Source organism: Oncorhynchus gorbuscha, linkage group LG02, assembly GCF_021184085.1.
Source record: "Oncorhynchus gorbuscha isolate QuinsamMale2020 ecotype Even-year linkage group LG02, OgorEven_v1.0, whole genome shotgun sequence".
Lineage (NCBI taxonomy): Eukaryota > Metazoa > Chordata > Actinopteri > Salmoniformes > Salmonidae > Oncorhynchus > Oncorhynchus gorbuscha.
Genome location: NC_060174.1, coordinates 16,961,390 through 16,984,203, shown reverse-complemented (window position 1 = coordinate 16,984,203; position 22,814 = coordinate 16,961,390). Strand labels below are relative to the sequence as shown.

At 42.1% G+C, this 22,814-nt stretch overlaps 1 protein-coding gene across 1 annotated transcript in view; it reads left to right on the top strand.

Moving 5' to 3' along the window:
• LOC123989554 (glutamate receptor ionotropic, NMDA 3B-like) overlaps nucleotides 1-22,814 on the top strand; it is a 115,940-nt gene that overhangs the window by 53,001 nt on the left and 40,125 nt on the right. The window lies entirely within an intron of this gene.

Below are 22,814 nucleotides of genomic sequence, written 5' to 3'. Positions count from 1 at the left end.
GCTTCTTAAGCCATTACATAATTTTCTGGAATTTTCCAAGCTGTTTAAAGGCTTAAAGGCACAGTCAACTTAGTGTATGTAAACTTCTGACCCACTGGAATTGGGATCCAGTGAATTATAAGAGAAATAATCTGTCTGTAAACAATTGTTGGAAAAATTACTTGTGTCAAACACAAAGTAGATATCCTAACCGACGTAACTATAGTTTGTTAACAAGAAATTTGTGGAGTGGTTGAAAAATGAGTTTTAATGACTCCAACCTAAGTGTATGTAAACTTCCTACTTCAACTGTATGTACATGTAAGTAGAGTTAAAGTGACTATGCATGGATAATAAACAGAGAGTAGCAGCAGCATAAAAATTAGGGGTGGGGACAATGCAAATAGTCCAGGTAGCCATTTGATTAACTGTTCAAGAGTCTTATGGCTTGGGGGTAGAAGCTGTTATGAAGCCTTTTTGACCTAGACTTGGCACTCCGGCACCGCTTGCCGTGCGGTAGGAGAGAGAACAGTCTTGGAGGTCTTGGCTGGCAGGAAGCTTGGCCCCAGTGATGTACTTGGCCGTATGCACTACCATCTGTAGTGCCTTGCTGGTCGAAGGCCGAGCAGTTGCCTAGGCGGGGATGCAACGAGTCAGGATGCTTTCAATGGTGCAGCTGTATAACTTTTTGAGGATCTGCGGACCCATGCCAAATCTTTTCAGTCTCCCGAGGAGGAATAGACATTGTTCTGCCCTCTCCACTACTGTCTTGATGTGTATGGGCCATGATAGTATGTTGGTGTGGACACCAAAGAACTTGAAGCTCTCAACCTGCTCTACTACAGCCCTGCCGATGAGAATGGGGGCATGCTCGGTCCTCCTTTTCCTGTAGGCCACAATCATCTCCTTTGTCTTGATCATGTTGATGGAGAGGTTGTTATCCTGGCTCCACACTGCCAGGTCTCTGACCTCTTCCTTATAGGCTGTCTCATTGTTGCCAGTGATGAGGCCTACCATTGTTGTGTCTTTGGCAAACGTAATGATGGTGTTGGAGGCGTGCGTGGCCATGCAGTCATGGGTGAACAGGGAGTACAGGAGGGGACTAAGTACACACCCCAGGGGGGGCCCATGTGTTAAGCGTGGCAGATGTGTTGTTGCCTACCCTTACCACCTGGGGGCGGCCTGTCAGGAGGTCTAGGATCCAGTTGCAGAGGGAGGTGTTTAGTCCCAGGGTTCTTAGCTTAGTGATGAACTTTGAGAGCACTATGGTGTTGAATGCTGAGCTGTAGTTAATTAATAGCACTCTCACGTAGGTGTTCCTTTTGTCCAGGTGGGAAAGGGCAGTGTGGAGTGCAATAGAGTTTGCATCATCTGTGGATCTGTTGGGGCGGTATGCAAATTGGAGTGGGTCTATGGTTTCTGGGATAATGGTATTGATGTGAGCCATGACCAGCCTTTCAAAGCACTTCATGGCTACCGACGTGAGTGCTACGGGTCGTTAGTCATTTAGGCAGGTTACCTTGGTGTTCTTGGGCACAGGGACTATGGTGGTCAGCTTGAAACATGTTGGTATTACAGACTCAGTCAGCAACAGGTTGAAAATGTCAGTGAAGATACTTGCCAGTTGGTCAGCGCATGCTCGGAGTAATGTCCTGTTAATCTGTTTGGTCTTCCTCACATCGGCTACGGAGAGTGTGATCACACAGCCTTTTGGAACAGCTGATGATCTCATACATGCTTCCGTGTTGCTTGCCTCGAGGTGAGCATAAAAGTTATTTAGCTCGTTAGAGTGTTTTCTATCCAAAGCTGTCAATTATATGCATATTCCCGTTTTAAAACGGGAACGTTTTTTTCCCAAAAATGAAAATACTGCCCCTAGAGTCGCAACAGGTTAATGTGCCGTTGGTAGGATATCCTTGATCGGAGCTCATCCATTTTGTTATCCAATGATTGCAATTTGGCTAATAGGACTGATGGTAGAGGGTGTTTACTCACTCGCCTTCGAATTCTCAGAAGGCAGCGTGACCTCCGCCCCCTCTTTCTCTGTCTTTTCTTCATGCAAATGATGGGGAATTGGGCCTGTTCCCCGAGAAAGCAGTATATCCTAAAGCGTCGGACTCGTTAAAGAAAAAATCTTTGTCCCGTTCAAGGTGAGTAATCGCTGTTCTAATGTCGCAAAGTTATTTTCGGTCATAAGTGACAGTAGCAGCAACATTATGTACAAAATAAGTGAAAAAAATATTTAACCCTAAAACAGTGAGCACTTTTTGCCCTCCCTAAAGGCTTGTGTCTGTCTGTATTAGGTCTTTTGCCCTCTTAAGTAGCCAAATTTAGTGTAAATATAAGTGTATTTGGTCTCCATCATCAATAACATTTGGAATTCACCCCACAGTATGGACAGCTTTTTGTTAGTCCGTTTCTCTGACTAAAGAGCTTTCTCCCTCCTAGCTACTACGGTAATATATAAGGCAAATATCCTTAACTTCAGTTAAACACATTATTGCTTTTGCCTTCCAGCTTGAAAATTTCCATCACATATCTTACCAGCAGAACTGTAATTTGTGCAGTGTTGTGTGCTCTGAAGACACCATACAGCGACTGCAGTGAGGGGACAGGTTATTTACCAAAATGGATCAGTAATTGTGCATCCCTAAATAGCCTTCATATTCAAGCTTTATTTAATTAGCCCTTTGGGGCCATGGGAGTCTTTAATATTCATATAGCAGCCATATGTGAAGGCTCATTTTCCATATGAGTATTAGAGCAAATCGTTCACTCTCTAGAAGCTCCAGACAGCCATTATGGCTGTGTTATTGTTTCGGATTGGAGTAATGGATGCTGCTGCAGCGCTTTGCTAACCACTTTTAACAGATCTGCCTCGACTCCACTGCTGTGTTGCTCTACTGATTGACTTGGGCCTTTTCCTGACTCATTCCCCACGGGACGCACCCATTAAACGTCTGGGGTCTCATTGTCCCACGCACTGAACATCAAGAGCAGCAAGCTGACGCTTTCCTTTAATTTGTATGGATCATCGCAAGTCTGATGGTGACAGGTCATTTCCACTGCAGCAGTCTTTTGACTTGAATTTTAGAGTCGGTGAGATTGGTTGGGGCATATTCAATGCTTCACACATTTGACAGCCACATCTGTTATGTGTATACTCGTGTTTTTTTTTCTTTGGTTGTGATGCAAAGGTTTGTAAATGTGAGGTGACGCTAGAACAAGCGGTGACCCCAGAAGCACGGTCTCCCTGTCTGAACCCTTAGGCTGGGTATTTTCTTAATGTGGTGGAATATAATCGAGTCTGGTCATGCTTCAGTGGTTCCAATCCTGGCCTGACTCAGCGAGCAAACTTACATTGAAACCACTAACAGTGGTCCATTGTCGGATTGCCCTCAGCTAGCCGTCGCATAGCTAGACCGGAATTTCCTGTTCTCATACACCAGGTCAAGGTAGCCCTGAGGCTTTTCTTTCAGTTCATTTTTTTAAATGTCACCTTTATTTAACCAGGTAGGCTAGTTGAGGACAAGTTATCATTTACAACTGCGACCTGGCCAAGATAAAGCATAGCAGTGTGAACAGACAACAACACAGAGTTACACATGGAGTACACAATTAACAAGTCAATAACACAGTAGAAAAAAAAGAGTCTATATACATTGTGTGCAAAAGGCATGAGGAGGTAGTCGAATAATGACAATTTAGCAGATTAACACTGGAGTGATAAATGATCAGATGGTCATGTACAGGTACAGATACTGGTGTGCAAAAGAGCAGAAAGTAAATAAATATAAATAGTATGGGGATGAGGTAGGTAAATTGGGTGGGCTATTTACCGATGGACTATGTACAGCTGCAGCGATCGGTTAGTTGCTCAGATAGCAGATGTTTGAAGTTGGTGAGGGAGATAAAAGTCTCCAACTTCAGCAATTTTTGCAATTCGTTCCAGTCACAGGCAGCAGAGAACTGGAAGGAAAGACGGCCAAATTAGGTGTTGGCTTTAGGGATGATCAGTGAGATACACCTGCTGGAGCGCGTGCTACGGGTGGGTGTTGCCATCGTGACCTGTGAACTGAGATAAGGCGGAGCTTTACCTAGCATGGACTTGTAGATGACCTGGAGCCAGTGGGTCTGGCGACGAATATGTAGCGAGGGCCAGCCGACTAGAGCATACAGGTCGCAGTGGTGGGTGGTATAAGGTGCTTTAGTAACAAAACGGATGGCACTGTGATAAACTGCATCCAGTTTGCTGAGTAGAGTATTGGTAGCTATTTTGTAGATGACATCGCCGAAGTCGAGGATCGGTAGGATTGTCAGTTTTACTAGGGTAAGTTTGGCGGCGTGAGTGAAGGAGGCTTTGTTGCGGAATAGAAAGCCGACTCTAGATTTGATTTTAGATTGGAGATGTTTGATATGAGTCTGGAAGGAGAGTTTACAGTCTAGCCAGACACCTAGGTACTTATAGATGTCCACATATTCTAGGTCGGAACCATCCAGGGTGGTGATGCTAGTCGGGCGTGCGGGTGCAGGCAGCGAATGGTTGAAGAGCATGCATTTGGTTTTACTAGCGTTTAAGAGCAGTTGGAGGCCACTGAAGGAGTGTTGTATGGCATTGAAGCTCATTTGGAGGTTAGATAGCACAGTGTCCAAGGAAGGGCCAGAAGTATACAGAATGGTGCCGTCTGCGTAGAGGTGGATCAGGGAATCGCCCGCAGCAAGAGCAACATCATTGATATATACAGAGAAAAGAGTCGGCCCCAGAATTGAACCCTGTGGCACCCCCATAGAGACTGCCAGAGGACTGGACAACATGCCCTCCGATTTGACACACTGAACTCTGTCTGCAAAGTAGTTGGTGAACCAGGCAAGGCAGTCATTAGAAAAACCGAGGCTACTGAGTCTGCCGATATGAATATGGTGATTGACAGAGTCGAAAGCCTTGGCCAGGTCGACGAAGACGGCTGCACAGTACTGTCTTTTATCGATGGCGGTTATGATATCGTTTTGTACATTGAGTGTGGCTGAGGTGCACCCGTGACCGGCTCGGAAACCAGATTGCACAGCGGAGATGGTACGGTGGGATTCGAGATGGTCAGTGATCTGTTTGTTGACTTGGCTTTCGAAGACCTTAGATAGGCAGGACAGGATGGATATAGGTCTGTAACATCACTAATGCACCTGAATGAACGAATGGGTTCAGTACAAATTGGTTCAGTGAAGACTGAATAATGTGATTTGGTGCTGGGGTGGAACCTGAAATCCTGTAACGCCACCTAATCATGTCACACATGTAAGTATCTATCTACATCATCCAAATGCATATTCTATGTCCTGTGCATGATGGATGTGTATAACATTGGCTCTTTGATATTGAAATTGCCTGTGATAAGTAGATTTCAATGGGATAGTGTTTTGAAGTATGTTGGCTCTTTTTGATGCCACTAAAAGCCATTCGGGGTCGTTCTTTGATGGCTGTATCATCTAGGCGTGAGAAGATTCGTTGGAACATATTTTACGTGTCAGCTCTGGGGATGACATGGATACTCCACTATCCCATTACTTTTCACTGTGTTAAATGACTCGAGAAATTATGATCCTGCGACTATGACTGAATGAAATTTTACACAGCACTCAAGAGAAGTGATAAGCTGTTTCCACTTTGTTGAGAAAGAGGACATATTCAAATGTCTTACTTTTTTGCTAGTTTTTGAATACTTCCAATTATGAACTTATTCACAACCTTACAGGGTGATTTGTGATATTTGCGTCGTACTGGCTTTGTGCTACTCTCTCTGCTGGAATGGCCTATTTCAGATATGATTAATAAATCTATTGTTCACACTTTATATTATATTGAGTGAGGTCGATATGGGAAATGCATGTGGAGCATAACACAGATGATTCAGTGAACCATGCTCGCGTGATGAGTAACCTTGGCTTTAGCTCAGAGGGCTAACAGTCTTGTGGCATCACTGGCACGTAGGAGACCAGAGTTAAAATCCAGTGGGTCACACATACATACCACTTCTGTATGAAAATGAATACGTTGAATAGCAATGTGACCCGGCAGGACCCGAATCCATAGACATTTAATATGAATCTGGACTACAGAGTGGAAGATAATTTACCACGGCCATGTTGGAATGTGTACCTTACAGGGGAGCATACCTCATGAATCCTATAACATCGATGGCATTTAAATGGATATAGAGCTCCATTTTGCACACTGTGTCTGTACATGCTTGATGGGAACTACCAGGGCTGGTTTTGAACTCCCAACTGCCGGTGTACTCTTCCGATCGGCCTGCCCTTTAAACTGGCAGTGACTGAGAGGAGGCGTCCCGGTGTCTCTGCTCCTTCCACTACATTAAATATGTACACAGACTAATGTCTATTATATCTGGCCTCGTCCACTCATCTGTCGTGTGTGATTACATTAAATGACAAAATGCGAGTAGATGATGGTTATAATGTATTTTAATTTCTAATGATCGATGCGGGTTATAAATGTAGCCTCATTACATGCATAGGGCCAACAGGAAACTAGAAATCTAGATTGATCTCTTTGTCATTTTTAGAACATTGCAAAGCAGGAGGTTGTTATTATTGCCTGGTGGAATGAAAGTTGGGCTAGAATTACTAGGCTTTGAAAGGTTGTGAGCAAAACTAAGCTTGTTTCGAGTTCAAAACAAAGGTATTGTGTTTTATGGTGTGTAAGTCACATATGACACTTTCCGGAATTGAGGTTTTAGCCTACCTACAGAGAGGAGCTGAACATCATAGACGTCAAAGATGAAGAGCTCGTGGACTGACATTTCTGCCCCGGCTGTACAATCTATGCTCCCCGCCCTCAAGCGACTGCCTATCCAAAACTGACTCAACGTCCTATCATCTGAAGTTGTGGAAGCCAAGCGCCCAAGAATCTGCCAGATCCTTACATTTGTTTTTATGGTTGTTTTTTTGAAGCAACTAAGAGATTCTATTTGCAAGGAAAGCACTATATAAAATAAAACAATCATTTTATTAAGTGGGATTTGTGCCAGGTGCAAAGGTTTTTCATATTGGGCTGATTCAATGCTGTATAGAGTTGTTTAGAATGGAAATGTCACTTTACCTATTACATGAATATACAGTACCTGATGAATGTAGGATTTTTAAAAGTACCCCCCTATACTATCCTTAAACCCCTAGAGAGAATAAAACACCCACCATTCACTATGATTCATGTATTACATGTTGTGGTGTGAGTACAATACAAAGAAAGCCATTTGTTCTCTCTCTGAGGCACTCAGATACGCAAACACCCGTTTATCATTTGTGTTTGTGTGGGTCCCCGTTACATGAAGAAACACACTGCTTGAAACACAGCAGATGTCATTTGTCACATTAAGTCCTCTTCTTGTCTGGCCGTTTTCCTCGTTCTGCCATGTTTCATAACAACCGGCTCTACCCGTCACCCATTCTAAAATTGCTTGAGTAGCGGTTGAAAAGAAAGCATCAACTCTCACTTTCACAGAAATTCAAGCATGGTTGAACAAAGAGAGAATATACAGACCCTGATCAATATTTCATTCCGTGTGTCCTGAACAAGAGCAGAATTCCTTCATTCTGGGAGTTTGTGAGTTTGTGACCTCAGGAGGACACAGGCAGGGCCGAGTTATCAGAGTGATTGAATCAGAGCCTATGGCTAAAAAGACTATAGCAGCCCCCCCTTGGTCTGCGGGGCAATCAGCCTCAGACCACTCCTGAGAGAGGGTATCTCCCATCCCTGTCAGTCACCAACTAGCACCAGTCCCTCCCCCTGTCTCGCTCCCCTACCTCTTTCTCTCCCATGGTGCTTCCCTTACCTCTATGTTTGGGGTGGAAGCTAACATTACAGGTTTGAAACTTTAAACCAGAAGGCATGAACCTGAAATGGGTCAAACATGCATTTTGAACAGAGAGAAGGAAGTAAGCATAGACAGTTGTGCCTCCATTGGTGGTTATGTATTGTATATTAGAAAGCCAGGACATTTGTTTAGCTTTGGGCTTCGATGCATGAGCTGTCTTAACAGTTACAAATGTCCCAGCGACAATTGCTGAATGGATTGATGGAATAGCCTGTTTTTCCCATTTACAATGTTCCTATTTACGGAGGCACATGTCTGTTTGGCTGGGACAGAGGTCACCCCATGCCAAAGGCATTATATCTATGATCCTCTGTGGGCGGATTGGGCTTGTCTATGATTCAATACCTGAATTCATCTCCATATACAGGTGGGCTACTAGCCCTTATCACAGAGATGTGTGCCAAGTGACAAATAGTAATTTGGCATAAGTAAGTTCCTCCATCGATCTTCCAGCTGCCAAGGCAAAAAATAACACAAATCAGACAGCCAGAGGCCTTCACTGCAGACCTGATGCCATGCAGACGCTATAGCAGCATTCTATTATGAATTCTAACACAGTAGAGAGTGATAGCCTCATTATTGTTATTTTATTGTGTTACTTTTTATTTTATTTTTTACTTTAGTTTATTCAGTAAATATTTTTCTTAACTCTATTTCTTGAACTGCATTGTTGGTTGAGTGCTTCTAAGTAAGCATTAAGGCAATGTGAGAAGGGAATGGGAGCGGTCTGGGAACGACCGGCAGGAGGAGAGCATGTCTCACGGTAAGTTCTAAGCCTGTTGTATTCGGCGAATGTGACAAATAAAATGTGATTTCATGTTTTAAATTGTGGTATTGATTGTGTGTTTGGCTTAGTCTCCGTCCATTTGGTGATGACAGGCAGAAGTCGCACAAGCAAACATCAGGCCTTGAATGGCATTCCAACTTAAAGATGTTGTTCAGAATTTGACCTTAAACGGGTAATCAGCAAGTTGCTACATACATTTTTTTAAATGATACATTAATGATATGTACCCATTGATTGTTGAAGAATATAACTTATAAATAAGAATATAACTTATAAATGCCTCATGATTTTAGTGTAACTGTCGTACTCCATCAGAGTTGAAAATATTAACTTGTTTTACTCTAATGTTTATAAACAATGCAACTGTAAACAATCACTGTACAGCCTAAAAATATGGTTAAAACGATTTAGTGTAGTTGTGTGGAATTTTACAAATGAAATAGTAACTAAACATATCCAATATCCCCACAGTTACTTATGATGGTTAACTAGCTAGCTAAGGTTGTTTACAGTTTACAGGTTGTTTACTCTTCGACACACTTTGCTAGCAACCATAGAGCTCTCCTGTCCAACACCAGTCTCCAAAAATGATGAGGTGTCTCCAGTTGTGTTTATAGCGATTGTGACGCACGTTCTGTGCTTATTCACTTTCCATGCGTATTTTCTTCTGTGTCGTGTGTCATCATGTCAACATTCTGAATGGCTTTCCCCAATATTTATATTATCTACTATGAAAGGAGCCTTACTGTCACGTCCTGACCTTAGTTCTTTTTTTATGTCTCTATTTTAGTTTGGTCAGGGCGTGAATTGAGGTGGGCATTCTATGTTTTGTTCTATGTTTTGTATTTCTGGTTTTGGCCTGGTATGGTTCCCAATCAGAGGCAGCTGTCATTCGTTGTCTCTGATTGAGAACCATACTTAGGCAGCCTGATTTCCCACTATGGTTTATGTTGCTGCACCTGACAGGACTGTTTGGTTTTCGTTCATTCTATTGTTATTTTGTTTTGTGTTCAGTTGAAATAAAAAATAACACGAACAACTACCACGCTGCACTTTGGTCCACACCTTCTTCATACGACGACCGTCACACTTACCCCCATCCTATTCCAGCCGTACTCCCATGCTAGTACCTCATTTATTAGCGGCATTCTGGGGCCAAGTGAAAAGCATGTTTGAATTAAGTGTTTGCCCAGACTGTGCTGATAGGTTTGCTTAGCCATTTTGATTGGACTAACGTTGTTGAGTATTGACTATCACTCCCAGTATGACCTCAGCCCTGCTTAGCACAATGAGATGGCCATGAGGTGTAAACATCAGGCTGATTGTGTTTGGGGTTTGGCCGTAAATAAGAAAGTGTTTACTGAAGACAGAAAAACCGTGCCAAGGATACATTTTGGGGATGTTGTTTTACTCACAAGGGCCCATGAAGGAAAATATTGCAGAGTGCACCTTTAAGAATTTAAATTGACCAAACTCTGTAAAGACTGCATGCATATTGTACTTTCTTTGCAAATGCTCAGTGCTTATGGCGTCACGTGTCCAGAGCTTCTTTTATTTTGCAGTGTAATGATTTTACGGATTCAAGTGTGACTGCTCTGCATGGGCTTCCAAGACCTTTGTAAAGTACCCCCATAACCTCAGGATTACCTGTTCATTACCTCGTCTCTGAACAGAGCATCTCGCTTAATATGGAGGCTGGATGGACATCCCTCTCCTGTTAATGTCCCAGTCTCCACTAATCCCCTATGGCAACCCATTTAAAATACACTGCCTTGATATTGCCTATGACTGTCTGTACCGGACAGATAAACGCAGTCATTTACATGGACAACCATGGGCTCGCAGCTCCGTTCCATACCAGCTGCCAGACAGCTCTCTCAGTAAGCCCACAGTTCTCTGGAACTGCCAGATAATTGGAACTTATTTAATTTTGGAGGGGAAAATGTGTCATTTTTGAAGAGAAACGTGTGCATGTGGCCAAAGCAGCATTTATTGTGGAAGTTATTTTATGTTTGGGTATAACGGCAGTACAAGAAAAAACTGCTGGGTTTGTTTGCTCTTCCCTGACTAATCAAATCAAATCAAATCAAATCAAATGTATTTATAAAGCCCTTTTTACATCAGCTGATATCTCAAGGTGCTGTACAGAAACCCGGCCTAAAACCCCAAACTGCAAGCAATGCAGGTGTAGAAGCATGGTGGCTAGGAAAAACTCCCTAGAAAGGCCAGAACCTAGGAGGAAACCTCGAGAGGAACCAGGCTATGAGGGGTGGCCAGTCCTCTTCTGACTAGAAATGACTCCTTCACCATCTCATATCAGATTCAAAAGAGATACTGTAATGCTGATTATAATCCCGCTCAAATGTTCTCTCTCAGCATTAAGAAAATACAGTTGCCATGTCCCAGACTATGATTATTTTAGTATTTTGATTGGCTCAATTCCAAGCGAATTAGTACACTACATGACCAGAAGTATGTGAACACCTTCTCGTTGATCATCTCATTCCAAAATCATGGGCATTAATGTCGAGATTGTCAGACCTTTGTCGCTATAACAGCCTCCACTCTTCTGGGAAGGCTTTCCACTAGATGTTGGAACATTACTGCGGGGACTTGTTTCCATTCAGCCACAAGAGCATTAGTGAAGTCGGGTACAGATGTTTGGCGATTAGGCCTGGCTCGCAGCAGGCGTTCCAATTCATCCTAAAGGTGTTCGATGGGGTTGAGGTCAGGGCTCTGTGCAGGCCAGTCAAGTTCTTCCACACCAATCTTGACAAACCATTTTTTGTCATGCTGAAAAAGTAAATGGTGGTCCCCAAATTGTTGCCACGAAGTTGGGAGCACAGAATCGTCTAGAATGTTGTATGCTGTAGTGTTAAGATTTCCCTTCACTGGAGCTAAAGGGCCTAGCCCGAACCATGAAAAACAGCCCCAGACCATTATTCCTCCTCCACCAAACTTTACAGTTGGCACTGCAGGTGTTCACATAGCTCAGGACACCAGCTGTTGGAGCTTAGTGCTTTACTGCTACATTAACACAAAAGCAGGTAGCGTTCTCCTGGCATCCGCCAAACCCAGATTTGTCCGTAGGCCTGCCAGATGGTGAAGCGTGATTCATCACTCCAGAGAACACATTTCCATTGCTCCAGTCCAATGGTGGCGAGCTTTACACCAATCCAGCCAAAGATTGGCATTGCACATGGTGATCTTACGCTTGTCTGATGCTGGTCGGCCATGAAAACCCATTTCGTGAAGCTCCCGACGAACAGTTATTGTGCTGATGTTACTTCCTGAGGCAGTTTAGAACTCGGTAGTGAGTGTTGCAACCGAGGACAGACGATTTTTACACAAGATGCGCTTCAGCACTCCGTGGTCCTGTTCTGTGAGCTTGTGTGGCCTACCACTTCGCGGCTGATCTGTTGTTGCTCCTAGACAGTTCCACTTCATTATAAATCCACTTACAGGAGCAGTTTTAGCTGACTTGTTGGAAAGGTTGCATCCTATGACGCTGCCATGTTGAAAGTCACTGAGCTCTTCAGTAAGGCCATTCTACTACCAATGATTGTCAATAGAGATTGCATGGTTGTGTGCTCAGTTTTATATAGCTATCAGCAACGGTTGTGGCTGAAATAGCCGAATCCACTCATTTGGCTGCACATCATGCATGTTTGGAAATGAGTTGCATAAGCAAAGACAAAGGCAAAAAAAGATTGGAAAGACATTTCTCTCATATTGCATTGTATTTCTCACACTATGGCCAGAAGGCTGAGCCAATGCAAGTTTCTGAGTCTGGCTCCAAAGGCTAGTGCATTCTCTGGACTTCCAATACCGAGTAGGCTTGTTCCAATTATTTTTGTCAGTATATGAATCCAGTTCTCCGTCTGCTGTAAAAGACTTACTGCAGTTCTCTTCCACTGTTCAAGGTTTTCTCCTCTTATCATTATTGTCAATTTTTGTTTCCTGTCAGAGACATCAAAGTCCATCAGTTCTGCCTGTCTCCTCGTTTGCCTACTCTCCAGTCATGGTTGAACCTTCCCCCTGTCTTTCTGCTATTTCTCATTCACAGAAGACTACTGTACTGTTGCATGTAAAAGCAGTGATCTTTGAGAAGGTACCTTTGCTTTTTCATAAGGTTTGGCCTTAAAGTCACAGTACTCAGTCTAGCTCCACCCACATTGAGCCAATAACACTTTGTGAACAGAGGGGTGGGTCTTCGCGAATGTAACTGACACTGTTTGTTGAATTCTGTGGTAACCAATTGATTGATTGATTTGCTTATTCATTAATGGGTTAATGCCACCTCATCTGGGGGTGTGGCTTCTACAAGGTTTTACACGGATTTGCTCATCTTTTCAAAATAAGAATCTGGTTAAGCTCAGTAGTATTTCCAGTAAAGGTGATTTGTAGATCAAGAGTTTCTATGCAGCACCTGTATCAGGCCAACCCGTATTACCAGCACCTTCTACAGTTCTACAATTATTAGCTATAGACTTGTTTAAGAAATGCTAATCAATCTGCTAGTCTATATGCCCGGGAGCAGTGGTATAAACGACTGAAGTAAAAATACTTGAAAGTACTACTTAAGTCGTTTTTGGGGTATCTGTACTTTACTATTTATATGTTTGACAACTTTTACTTTTACTTCACTACACTCCTAAAGAAAACTTTTTACTCCACATATTTTCCCTGACACCCAAAAGTACTTGAATGCTTAGCAAGACAGGACAATTGTCAAATTCACACACTTATCAAGAGAACAACCCTGGTCATCCCTACTGCCTCTGATCTGGCGGACTCACCAAACACATGCTTCATTTGTAAATTATGTCTGAGTGTTGGAGCGTGCCCCTGGCTATCCGTAAATAAATAAAACACTAGAAAATGGTGCCGTCTGGTTTGCTTAATATAAGGAATTTGAAATGATTTACACTTTTACTTTTGATACTTAGGGATATTTTAACAATTACATTTACTTTTGATACTTAAGTATATTTAAAACCAAATACTTTCAGACTTTTACTCAAGTAGGATTTTACTGGGTGACTTTCACTTTTACTTGAGTCCTTTTAAAGGTGTCTTTACTTTTACTGAAGTATGACTATTGCGTCCTTTTCCCACCACTGTCCGGGAGTCTAGCCTAGTCTGCACATTTCATACCAGAGAGATTACTTAAGAGTTTTCTCCACATTACACATGACTGGTTTTAAATCCCTGTTATGGATTTCTCCATTGATCAGAAAATTGTCAGATCAAGCTCTCTGGAATATCATTTTGACTGTGTCATTATCGTGTTATTACTACTCTAACACGATGAAACGCTGTATTTCTGATGATAAGCAATCTCTTTAGAAATAGCTTTTATAGTAACGATAACTTGATTGGCTGTAGTTTCAGAAAATTATTGTATGGAGTGGATTGATATTCTTATGCTATGGTAGCTGGCTAGATACCACACAAACGTGAAATTATAGGCCCACGTAGGCGCATTCCAACAGAGACATTACTCCAGTCTGAAAAAGGTTTTCCAGTGAACATTCACAAAGAAACCAATGAATATAGCCTAAACTGAGATGAGAACCAAAGAAAGGAATAGATTCTCTAACATTCTGTCTCATCTCTACTGTTGCAAATTCCCAGTTTTTCATATTCAGGTCATGCTCACTTGGGTTTGAGTGATCTGTGGAGTACTGAGAAAGTTCTTAGCTAGCTATGGGCCTTAACTTCACAATGCACTTGACTATTGTAAGGCAGATAAACACTGTCACTTGAAATGTAGAATAAATTAAGATTTGTGCCGAGTAGAAGAGTCTGCATTAGACACAAAGCCTGCTGTCTATCAGAGCCTCTGTATGGGAGAAGATAAACGTAACAATTCAGAGATCAAACCGCCAGAGGAAGAATACGCAGCATTCCCAATTTTTTTTGTTTACGTATGAATTCAAGTGCATAGGCAATGTTGATGTATAAATCTGTCACTTAGAGTTTGAGGTTTAGCACACGCCACTGTTTTGTTGCGTCTCAGTGGGTTTTTCAATCCCCGATTGTTTCTACCCCTGCAGAGTTTCAGCTTGCAACCCTTTCTGCTGCGCCGCGCCACAGCTAACTACAGTCTACAGAGTCGTGTCTCTTGAGTTTTAGAAGTCAAACGTATTTGAAGGCAAACTCTAAACCATGGACAGGGTTCCAGAATGGGTCATTGGCTGCTTGCTCATTGGCTACATAATGTAGGCCTATGTCTTGCGTGTGAGTGCAGAGCGATCGGCATGAGGGATATGACATTGGTCAGGTAGGCTCCAGGCAGAAAAACATACCGTAACACACAACTTGTCCTCTTGTGTAACAGGGCTGTGGGATCACCACAGACCCGGGTGCAGGCAAACAGTCACGACTCCTTGCTCTGACAGCCAGCCTCTTGTAGCTAGCTCTTCCATTCAGTCTGTAATTGATAAGATCCTTGTCTTGCTCAGGAGGGACCTACTGTAGTCCTTCTGACATGGCGTTTTGCTTTCTTCCTCAACTCTCAACGAACTCCGCTTGTAACATCCCATCAAACATGAATACATGAAAAATAAAAAAGGGATGGTATAAAAAAGGAAAGGGAGAGAGAATAAATAGGAAACCTTGGGTGTTCCACCTCACTCACCTCTATTCCATCTGTCTGAACTCTGTCCTTCCCCTGGGGCTGGATTTACTCACTGTACACCAGTCCACAGTGACTGCCTGCTAGAGTTCTAGTCCACAGTGACTGCCTGCTAGATTTCTAGTCCACAGTGACTGCCTGCTAGATTTCTAGTCCACAGTGACTGCCTGCTAGATTTCTAGTCCACAGTGACTGCCTGCTAGATTCCTAGTCCACAGTGACTGCCTGCTAGATTCCTAGTCCACAGTGACTGCCTGCTAGATTTCTAGTCCACAGTGACTGCCTGCTAGATTCCTAGTTTACAGTAGCTGCCTGCTAGATTTCTAGTCCACAGTAACTGCCTGCTAGATTTCTAGTTTACAGTAGCTGCCTGCTAGATTCCTAGTTTACAGTAGCTGCCTGCTAGATTCCAAGTGTCTACAGTAGCTGCCTGCTAGATTCCTAGTCTACAGTAGCTGCCTGCTAGATTCCTAGTCTACAGTGACTGCCTGCTAGATGCCTAGTCTTTAGTGACTGCCTGCAAGATTCCTGGTACATCAGTTGCTGCTTGCTAGATTGCTAGTCCACAGTAGCTGCCTGCTAGATTCCAAGTCTATAGTAGCTGCCTGCTAGATTCCTAGTCTACAGTGACTGCCTGCTAGATTCCCAGTTGCTGCTTGCTAGATTGCTAGTCCACAGTAGCTGCCTGCTAGATTCCAAGTCTATAGTAGCTGCCTGCTAGATTCCTAGTCTACAGTGACTGCCTGCTATATTCCCAGTCTTTAGTGACTGCCTGCAAGATTCCTGGTCCACAGTTGCTGCTTGCTAGACTGCTAGTCCACAGTAGCTGCCTGCTAGATTCCTCATCCACAGTTGCTGTCTGCTAGATTCTAATCCAAAGGCTATAAAATATAAAATTGAACCAAAGGTAAAATGAAGATTGGGAGACAGATAAGATCTGAATGTAAAGTGTGAACAAAGGCAGGTTCATGGTTCTGTATATATTTGGAGGGTATAAAACAGAAGTGTTTCAACCAAAGGTATAACAAGGATTTTGGGAGAGGGATAAGATCTGAGGGGAAAAGGTAAATAAAGACAGTTTCATGGTTTTATCTTTTCCTTTTATTCTGTCTGAAAAGAAGGGGAGCAAACTTTACATATGCGCAACGCTAACAAGTGTCCCCAAGTCCACCTCCATTCCCCAGATTCTCCCTCTGTCATCATCAGTATTTTAATTAATTACACACCGAGTCATGGGGGGTGCTTTAGAAATAGAATGTGTAACTCTTATGGGGGTGCACACCTTTATATGCTTAAACTGACTGCCTGCTGTCTGTAAGTAAAGTGTTGGAGAAATCATTTTGGCTGCTGCTGTGTGGTAAAGGATTTGGGACGGAGACTTACATTTTCATTCCCTCAATTTTCCTTTTCTATTTATTTCTATTTCCAGGAGTAAGAAAGATTGGATTCTAAATGGAGCTGTCATTCTATGGTTGCCCACTATATCCCTCTTCACTTTTCTTCTCTCTCTCTCTTTTGTTCCAGGTTCTAATCAAACAGACTATCAGATAATGTCCTTGTCCCTTTGTCCTCCCTCAGGTTACTGGAGTCATTAGTTACAGTGCCTATAGTAAGTTTACACCCCCTTGAATTTTTTTCACATTGTTGCGTTACAAAGTGGGATTGAAATAGATGTAATTGTAATTGTTTGCCATTGATCTACACAAAATAGTGCATAATGTCCAAGTGAAAAGGAAATTCTACACATTTTTACAAATTAATACAAATTAAATAACTAAAATATAGTAGTTGCATAAGTATTCACCCCTTTGTCTAATTAAGCAAGCCTAAATTAGTTCAGATGTACAATGTGGCTTAATACATCACGTAACAAGTTATATGGACTCACTCTGTGGGGAAAAATAGGGCTTGACATGATTTCTGAATAACTAATCCTTCCTCTGTCCCCCATACATAAAACATATGTAAGGTCCTTCAGTCAAGTATTCAATTTCAAGCACAGATTCAACTACAAAGACCAGAGAGCTTTTCGAAAGCTTCGTATAGTAGGGCAGTGATTGGAAGATGAGTAACTACAACTAATCAGACATTGAATATATTTTTAGTCCTTAAGAGTCTCAATCTATTGAACATAATGAAAAAAATCCCCATCAAAATCTGTCAGTTTAAGTTTGAGATATCTTTTTTTGCATGGGCTGTGTCTCAATCCGCCACATCCATCTATGTCACCCTTACACATCTGCGATGGAACGTGACAGAGCTACAGCACTGTTTGTCAGAGCACAAGACATCCTGAAAATCGGTATTCTCACAAAAACGTCTGTAGTGTTCGAACGGTTTGGCCTTCTAACTAATATGACCACTCTATGGAAAGATGAGACTCACGAACACGATGGTGTTCTCTGTTCCGCACAAGCCCCACGGGACTCATCTGAAGGTAACCCACACAAATTAATAGAAGTATGGAGGTAGTTTTATGCCAACAAAATATGGGGTTAAATATATTTCCAAAAAAACAAAACAAAATCCTGAGCTTTCTTATATCTCCTTGACATTTCAAAACCTTATTCCTGATGATACATATTTTTATAACCTACATCACAAAGCCAAATCTACCCAGGAGTTGCTTACCACAGTGAATGTTCCTCAGTGGCCAAGATACAGTTTTGACATAAATCTGTGCTGTGTAGCCATGATCCCAAACACCTTGACAGAGCTTGACTAATTTTGAAAATAATATTGGGCAAATATTGCACAATACAGGTGTGCACAGCACCGAGACTTACCCAAGAAGACACAGCTGTAATAGCTGCCAAAGGTGTTTCTAACATGTACTGACTCAGAGGGGTGAATACCTATGTAATACTTATGTAATCGAGGTATATTTTTTATTTAAAAAAATATTTTTAAATGTTACACATTTTCTTCCACTTTGACATTACAGAGTCTTTTTGTGTAGACAAAAAAAAATACAACTAAATAATTTTCAATTCTATTTTGTAACGTAACAAAATGTGGGGTGTAGACCTTCTATAGGCACTTATTGACCTCTAAGAATACGTAGGATCTTAATTTGAGCCATTGTTCTATAGCAGGGAAATAATATTGCAGGAATAGGAAATGTGAATTATTATGTGGATTATAGTTAATGGATTTTCTTGTAGGGGTTGATTGATTTATCGTAAGAAAAAATCAAGTTGAAAATTCAAAGTGGAAATTAAACAATTTGAGAAGCCTTTTGAAACATCAAATGCACTAACAATACACTACAAGTTTTACAATTCCTGCATTGCATGAAAGTTCTCCTGCAACAAGGTGATCAAATTAAGATCCTACATACAGTTGAAATCGGAAGTTTACAACACCTTAGCCAAATAAATTTAACTCAGTTTTTCACAATCCCGGACATTTAAACCTAGTAAAAATTCCCTGTTTTAGGTCAGTTAGGATCACCACTTTATTTTAAGAATCTTGAAATGTCAGAATAATAGTAGAGAGAACGATTTATTTCAGCTTTTCTTTCTTTCATCACATTCCCAGTGGGTCAGAAGTTTACATACACTCAATAAGTATTTGGTAGCATTGCCTTTAAATAGTTTTTCTTGTGTAAAACATTTCGGGTAGCCTTCCACAAGCTTCCCACAATACGTTGGGTGAATTTTGGCCCATTCCTCCTGACAGAGCTGGTGTAACTGAGTCAGGTTTGTAGGCCTCCTTGCTCGAACATACCTTTTCAGTTCTGCCCACAAATTTGCTATAGGTTTGAGGTCAGGACTTTGTGAAGGCTACTCCAATATCTTGACTTTGTTATCCTTAAGCCATTTTTCCACAACTTTGGAAGTATGCATGGGGTCATTGTCCATTTGGAAGACCCATTTGCGAACCAAGCTTTAACTTCCAGACTGATGTCTTCAGATGTTGCTTCAATATATCCACATAATTTTCCTACCTCATGATGCCATCTATTTTGTGAAGTGCACCAGTCCCTCCTGCAGCAAATCACCCCCATAACATGATGCTGCCACCCCGTGCTTCATGGTTGGGATGGTGATCTTCGGCTCGCAAGCCTCCCCCTTTTTCCTCCAAACATAACGATGGTCATTATGGCCAAGCAGTTCTAGTTTTGTTTCATCAGACCAGAGGACATTTCTCCAAAAAGTATGATCTTTGTCCCCATGTGCAGTTGCAAACCATAGTCGAGCGGCCTTTCAGGTTATGTCGATATAGGACTCGTTTTACTCTGGATATAGATACTTTTGTACCTGTTTCCTCCAGCATCTTCACAGCGTCGTTTGCTGTTGTTCTGGGATTGATTTGCACCTTTCACATCAAAGTACATTCATCTCGAGGAGACAGAACGTGTCTCCTTTCTGAGTGGTATGATGTCTGCGTGGTCCCATGGTGTTTATACTTGCGTACTATTGTTTGTACAGATGAACGTGGTTCCTTCAGGCGTTTGGAAATTGCTCCCAAGGATGAACCAGACTTGTGGAGGTCTATCATTTTTTTCTGAGGTTTTGGCTTATTTCTTTAGATTTTCCCATGATGTCAAGCAAAGAGGCACTGGGTTTGAAGGTAGGCCTTTAAATACATCAACAGGTACACCTCCAATTGACTCAAATTATGTCAATTGGTCTATCAGAAGCTTCTAAAGCCATGTCATAATTTTCTGGAATTTTCCAAGCTGTTTAAAGGCACAGTCAACTTAATGTATGTAAACATCTGCCCCACTGAAATTGTGATACAGTGAACAATTGTTTACAGACAGATTACTTGTGTCAAACACAAGGTAGATGTCCTAACCGACTTGCCAAAACTATAGTTTGTTAACAAGAAATTTGTGGAGTGGTTGAAAAATGAGTTTTAATGATTCCAACCTAAGTGTGTGGTAACTTCCAACTTCAAATGTATGTTCCTCTATTTTTATTTTTTTATTTTACCAGGTAAGTCAGTTGAGAACACATTCTTATTTTCAATGACTGCCTGGGAACAGTGCCTGTTTAGGGTCAGAATGACAGATTTCTACCTTGTCAGCTCAGGGGTTTGAACTCGCAACCTTCCGGTTACTAGTCCAACGCTCTAACCACTAGGCTACCCTGCCGCCCATCATTGAAATGTTGAAATCTATTTTGATACTGCTTTGCAAGACAGGACTAACTCACACACAATATACTCCTGTGGTCTCAGTGAGATGTTATTGAAGGTTGTCTTTGAACTGATTTATGAGGGGTCAAATAAAATTGTATTTGTCACATGTGCCTAATACAACTGGTGTAGACTTTACCATGAAAAGCTACTTACAGTATGAGTATTCATACGAAGATGACAGGACTTTGATGACAGGACTTTTGCCTATGTGCCATGTGTAAGTCATTGTCAAGCCCGACTCACTGACACCATGCCACCTGTTTATAGTTAATTTTCTTTTAAATTTTCTTTATTTCACCTTTACTTAAACAGGTAGGCTAGTTGAGAACAAGTTCTCATTTGCAACTGCGACCTGGCCAATATAAAGCATAGCAGTGTGAACAGACAACAGAGTTACACATGGAGTAAACAATTAACAAGTCAATAACACAGTAGAAAAAAAGAGTCTATATACATTGTGTGCAAAAGGCATGAGGAGGTAGGCAAATCATTACAATTTTGCAGATTAACACTGGAGTGATGAATGATCAGATGGTCAGGTACAGGTAGAGATACTGGTGTGCAAAAGAGCAGAAAAGTAAATAAATATAAACAGTATGGGGATGTGGTAGGTAAAATTGGGTGGGCTATTTACCGATAGACTATGTACAGCTGCAGCGATCGGTTAGCTGCTCAGATAGCAGATGTTTGAAGTTGGTGAGGGAGATAAAAGTCTCCAACTTCAGTGATTTTTGCAATTCCTTCCAGTCACAGGCAGCAGAGAACTGGAACGAAATGAAGTGTTGGCTTTAGGGATGATCAGTGAGATACACCTGCTGGAGCGCGTGCTACGGGTGGGTGTTGCCATCGTGACCAGTGAACTGAGATAAGGCGGAGCTTTACCTAGCATGGACTTGTAGATGACCTGGAGCCAATGGGTCTGACGACGAATATGTAGCGAGGGCCAGCCGACTAGAGCATACAGGTCGCTGTGGTGGGTGGTATAAGGTGCTTTAGTAACAAAACGGATGGCACTGTGATAAACTGCATCCAGTTTGCTGAGTAGAGTGTTGGAAGCTATTTTGTAGATGACATCGCCGAAGTAGAGGATCGGTAGGATAGTCAGTTTTACTAGGGTAAGTTTGGCGGCGTGAGTGAAGGAGGCTTTGTTGCGGAATAGAAAGCCAACTCTAGATTCGATTTTAGATTGGAGATGTTTGATATGTGTCTGGAAGGAGAGTTTACAGTCTAGCCAGACATCTAGGGACTTATAGATGTCCACATATTCTAGGTCGGAACCATCCAGGGTGGTGATGCTAGTCGGGCGTGCGGGTGCAGGCAGCGAATGGTTGACATGCATGCAATAGTAAGCAGTTATTGTGAGCTTCAGTACATTACAAAAGGGTCTCAGCACACTTCGAAGTGAACTATAAACGCATTATGCCTTTTTGTTAATTCTGCTCAGTCTAGGGGGTTTCCAACCTCTGGCCTCTGGCGGCAACATCAGTCTATTCTTCCTCTATGCCCAGGGAGGAGTTGACTCACTGGGTGCCACACTACAAAGCTCATTCTCCCTCAGTCCCAGGAGAAACCAAGCTTTGATCTCTTTATCTGGAGCAGAAGAATACTTTTGATGAGCTTCATTGAAATGGTTAATGGCTGCTGCCTGCAAACACACATGTATCAAACATTCACCTTTCAACTTATCCTCTGATGCACCTGTCCCAGCAGCTATTTGAGGTTGCAGGAGTCGGAGAGAGGCAAACACCAACACACACACACACACACACACACACACACACACACACACACACACACACACACACACACACACACACACACACACACACACACACACACACACACACACACACACACACACACACACACACACACACACACACACACACACAAGGGGGAACCCGACATAGAGCATGAATTGCAATTTGTGCTTCCATCTCTCCTGTCTGTTTTCTGCAGCGAAGCGAATTAGCAACATGTCAGGGAGGGTTACGGAAACGGGCACCCCAATTTTGAATGGGTATGTAGTGGTAATCAAACCAAGGCCTTTGAAACAGGCGGTTTGAAATCGTCCCTCTTATCCGGTGATATTGCTTTTTGAGTCAAAGAGTGGCTAGGGAGAGCATAAGCTTGAAGCTCACCACAGTTTTTGTTTCATTAAAAAAAAGGGATTTAAAAGATAACCACTTTTCTCCATCGTTTAACATACAGAGGGTGTTTGAATTTCAATCAGTGATTAGAGTTGCATTCTCCAGTGTTTCAAAAAGAAAAGCCTTTAGGGTGTCCATATGTCACTCAGTCATTTGTTTTGGTTCTGACTTTTTCTTTGTAATTTTTTCGGAAATGAATGATTCATGATGCCTTTATA